This window comes from Orycteropus afer, unplaced genomic scaffold, assembly GCF_000298275.1.
Source record: "Orycteropus afer afer isolate SDZICR_OR568_19922 unplaced genomic scaffold, OryAfe1.0 scaffold00130, whole genome shotgun sequence".
Lineage (NCBI taxonomy): Eukaryota > Metazoa > Chordata > Mammalia > Tubulidentata > Orycteropodidae > Orycteropus > Orycteropus afer.
Window position 1 is genome coordinate 5,803,782 of NW_006921717.1, and position 5,079 is coordinate 5,808,860.

The 5,079-nt window shown below is 40.9% G+C and overlaps 1 protein-coding gene across 1 annotated transcript in view; it reads left to right on the top strand.

Moving 5' to 3' along the window:
* LOC103200488 (phospholipase A and acyltransferase 3) overlaps positions 1 to 5,079 on the top strand; it is a 25,204-nt gene that overhangs the window by 12,375 nt on the left and 7,750 nt on the right. The window lies entirely within an intron of this gene.

Genomic DNA, 5,079 nt, shown 5'->3' on the forward strand with positions numbered 1-5,079 from the left:
TCTTTATATTGAGGTGTTTTTTTTTTTACTGCAGACTGTAGTCTTTAATCTTTATCAGTAAGTGCTTCATGTCATCCTCACTTTCAGCAAGCAAAGTTGTGTTGTCTGCATATTGCAGGTTGTTAATGAGTCTTCCTCCAATCCTGATGCCACGTTCTTCTTCATGCAGTCTAGCTTCTTGGATGATTTACCTAGCATACAGATTGAATATGTATGGTGAAAGGATACAGCCATGACGCACTCCCTTCCTGATTTTAAACCATGCAGTATCCCCTTGTTCTATTCGAATGACAGCCTCCTGGTCTATGTACAAGTTCCTCATGAGCACAATTAAGTGTTCTGGAATTTCCATTCTTCTTAATGTTATCCATAATTTGCTATGATTCACACAATCGAATGCTTTTGCATAGTTAATAAAGCACAAGTAAACATCTTTCTGGTTTTCTTGGCTTTGAGCCAAGATCCATCTGACATCAGCAGTGATATCCCTCGTTCCACATCCTCTTCTGAATCCAGCTTGCACCTCTGGAAGTTGTCTGTCAATATACTGCTGCAACCGTTTTTGAATTATCTTCAGTAAGATTTTACTTGCATGTAATATTAATGATTTTGTTCGATAATTTCCACATTCTGTGGGGTCACCTTTCTTTGGAATGAGTACAAATATAGATCTCTTCCAGTCATTTGGCCAGGTAGCTGTCTTCCATATTTCTTGGCATAGATGCGTAAGTGCCTCCAGCATGGCATCTGTTTGTTGAAACATCTCAATGGGCATCTCATCAATTCCTGGAGCTTTGTTTTTTGCCAATTTCTTCAGTACAGCTTTGACTTCTTCCTTCAATACCATTGGTTCTTGATCATATGCCACCTCCCAAAATGGATGAACATTGACCAATTCTTTTTGATACAGTGACTGTGTGTATTCCATCCATCTTCTTTTGATGTTTTCTGCATCATTTGATATTTTGCCCATAGAATCTTTCAATATTATAACTCAAAGCTTGAATTTTTCCTTCTGTTCTTTCAGCTTGAGAAATGCTGAGCATGCTTCCCTTTTCTTTTTCTAACTCCAGGTCTTTGTACATTTCATTATAACAATTGACTTTGTCTGCTTGAGCTACTGGTTTAAATCTTCTGTTCATCCTTTTATCTGGTCATTTCTTCCATTTGTTTTAGCTACTCTCCATTCAAGAGCAAGTTTCACAGTCTCTTCTGATACCCATTTTGATCTTTTCTTCCTTTCCTGGCTTTTTAATAACTTTTTGCTTTCTTCATGTATGATGTTCTTGATGTCATCCCATAATTTGTCTGGTTTTCAGTCATTGGTGTTCATTGCATCAAATCTATTCTTCAGATGGTCTCTAAATTCAGGTGAGAAATAATCAAGGTCATATTTGGCCCTGGGAGCTCTGGTAGTGTAGTACCTAAGGCATTTGACTGCTAACCAGAAGGCTGGAGGTTCAAACCCACCAGCCACTCCTCAGAAGGAAGGTTGGGCAATCTACTTTAGTAGTGATATTGCCTTGGAAACCCAAGGAGTAGTTGCTATGAGTAGGATCTGACCTGAAGGCAGTGCGTTCAGACTACAATTCAAGTTCAGGAATGCACTCAGTCTCTTGCAGCTGGCCATCTCACTCAGCAGCCGACAGCCTCAGGAGCACATTGCTCACTCAGTAGTGTGTGTCTCTCATGTCTCTCTCTCAGCAGTGTGTCTCTCTCATGTCTCTCTCTTAGCAGCATGTATCTCTGATGTCTCTCAGGAGTGCATTTCTCTCAACAGCACATCTTTCTCAGCCAGCAGTCAGAGAGACCTCCTCTGCCTCTAGGAGGGCTCCTTTTTGAGCCTGGCAGAGTGGCCAAACTAACCAATCCCAACATCAGAATTCTATACACCTGAGAGAGAGAGAACTTCCCAGAAGATTGCTTTGTGCCACTCAACAGAAATACCCCAGGTGGATAACTTTAACAATCAGGAGCTACTAGTTGCTCATGGCAAATTCCACCACAGAGTTTACAAAGACATATGACTAGAAAAGCCACACTATGTAATTTACTATACCACAACATTGTATGTTATAGCAGTCTGGATGAATTGTGGGGTGTTGTTTTAAAACTTCTGTAAACGAAACTATTATTTTTGTATAAATATTTTATAACCGTTCTTACTTGGTAACCTCACATAGTCTAAACTCATTTCCTTTCAGAGTGTCAGTGCTCTCCTCAACTTCCTCTTTTATTCACTTGAACAGTGCTCATAGTGAAGGAAGAACAGTAGTATTTCCCTTTTCCCAGAAACAAGTCAGACTTCATTAAACAATGACTTAACTCAGAGGAGCTGTGTAGCATATATAGTGGAATGTGTATGGTCTGATACAATTTCAACTTGCCCACTGTTAAAAAAGATTTCTTAGCATGAGGGACATTTTTTCTCTTTTATAACATTCTGATGTAAGATCTGTGGCACACACCATGTAGCCCATCTTCCTGATCAGAAATCCTGTAATATTGGTACAGTGGCTGGGCTGCACCCATTGGCCTTCCAACAAGAAATTACCAATGACTGTCCTTGGCAGATGGTTCACCCCATAAAATTTGCATGCTAAGGACTGAATGGATGGGACAGTCTTGTATTTAATCCTATTCTGTGACTGTGTGCAAAGCATGACCACAAACAATAAAGTCATTGTCATTTTCCTTGACAAAGTCACTTTTGTAGGAACCAGTTGCATCAGCATCCGTTGTCCCACTGTGAGGTTCTGTAAAGCACTGGGGGCATATTGTTCCTCAGTTATCTGCAACCCATTCCTCCCACCCTGATACATAGCTTAGTAAGGAAAACACTGGATACAAGTGATGTTATACAGGTTCTCTAGCAGAAAAATTTAACCCAGCAGAATCACAGCTGCCAAAAAACTGTGCCTAATTCCCTTTTAGAGGAAGGTTTAAAGATGATCAGCAATTTGTCTGGGGTCTGTAGCTTCATGCAAACTTTGTCCTCTGAGTATGGTTTCTGATTCTCCAGATTGGTTTGCTTGTTTGTTTGCTTTTCGTGTTTGTGTTGCCGTCTATTTTAGGGGCCTCCCTCAGATGTCTGGTATCCTTGCGCTGCTCATGGTGTTAACCCAATAGCAAGGGAAGCTCTCTGAGTGTTGGGAGGACCAGTCGTTTATTGACTTTGAATTTTTCCTGCAGGGTTATCTGGGTAGTCTGTCTGTTTGGAAACTCCCAGAACTGGTATCTTTTGTTGTTTCTTCTTATACTCCCACAGGTAGGGGAAATTTCTGGGAGCAGAAAGGGATAGGAGGGTTAAGATTCTCACATTAGCATTTTTGTGGTCTCTCAGTCCCTTTGTTCATGATATATGCTCATATCCTTACATGAGAGTCTAGAGTTCCATGCCCCTAAATCCTCTGTTTTACCCTTTCCAGAGAGTAAAGTTTCAGACTTTTGTTGGGGTGGGAGAGGAGGTGCATGGGCCTAACTCAAGCTCTCTCTTCCCTCCCACTTCCAAAGGTAACTGGGGTTGCCAATAGGTGATCCCATTTGAGGGCTGACTCTCAACTTTTCCTATTGCTGCTTTTCGATGTTGTGTTCTCTGGGTCTAAGTCTAAGTCTGTTGCCACTTTTCTGTCTGTTTCACAGTCCCCACATTTTGCTGCTGTTGTCTTCTCTTTGTCCCCTCTGTCCTTGTGTGAACATGCCTGAAACAAATGTTTTCCTTTACTTTCTGAGTGTCAGCAGGGAGTTGTCATAGGGAAAAACTACTCAGACCTTAAGTGAAAATTCAGAGAATTTGTTTGGCATTAGAGAGGCATCCAGATGGGAAACCATCAGCTCACATAAGTGAAAACATGACGATTTTGCTGAGAAGGTCCCAAGCAGGGACCAATATAGGGCAAGAAGCAAGGTGATTACAATACAATCATTGATTTTTCAGTCTTTGTGGTCACAAAACGTGGGGAAAGGTTTCCATTGGATAGAAATGCTTAGATATACTATGCATATCTTACCAATATACATAGCAACCCCATTGGGTTTCAAAAGCTGTACATCTTTAAGGAAGTAGATGGCCTCAGCTTTCTCCCATGGAGTGGCTGGTGGGTTTGAAACACTAACATTTGGGTGAGCAGCCAAATTCATTAACCACTGCACCACCAGAGCTGTTTGAGATATGCTTAGGTGGGTGATAAAGATTTACAACCATAGTCACAGGATGCTTACAATGTATACTTTCCAGAACAGGTTACAAAAATGTCTTCTTTTCGTTGCTGTTTGGTGCCATCAAGTCAGTTCTGATGCAGTAACTATGGACGACAGAATGAAACCCTGCCTGGTCCTGCACCATCCTCAAAATTGTTGCTATGTTTGAGCCCATTGTTGCAGCCATTGTGTCAGTCCATGTTGTTGAGGGTCTTCCTCTTTTCATTGACCTTCTATTTTACCAGGTATAATGTCCTTCTCCAGGAATTGGTCCCTCCTGATAACATGCCTAGAGTATGTGGGAGGAAGTCTCCCCCATTCTTGCTTCTAAGGAGCGTTCTGGTTGTACTTTTTCTGAGACAGATGTGTTCATTCTTATGGCAGCCCATGGCATATTCAATATTCTTCACCAATACGATAATTCAAATGCGTCAGTTTTTCTTCAGTCTTCCTTATTAATTGTCCAGCTTTTGCATGCATATGAGGTTATTGAAAATACCATGGCTTGGGTCAGGCACGCCTTAGTCCTTAAAGTGACATCTTTGCTTTTTAACACTTTAGAGAGATCTTTTGCAGCAGATTTGTCCAGTGCAATACATTATTTTATTTCTAGACTGCTGCTTCCATGGGTGTTGATTGGGGATCCAAGTAAAATGAAATCCTTGACAACTTCAGTCTTTTTCTCCATTGATCATGATTGATCGATGTTGGTTGTAGGATTTTAGTTTTCTTTAAGTTGAGATGTAATCCATACTGAAAGCTGTAGTCTTTGATCTTCATAAGTAAGTGCTCAAAGTCCTCTTTGTTTTCAGCAAGCAAGATTGTCATCTGCATATCGCAAGTTTTTAATGAGTCTTCCTCTAGTCCTGATGCCTCATT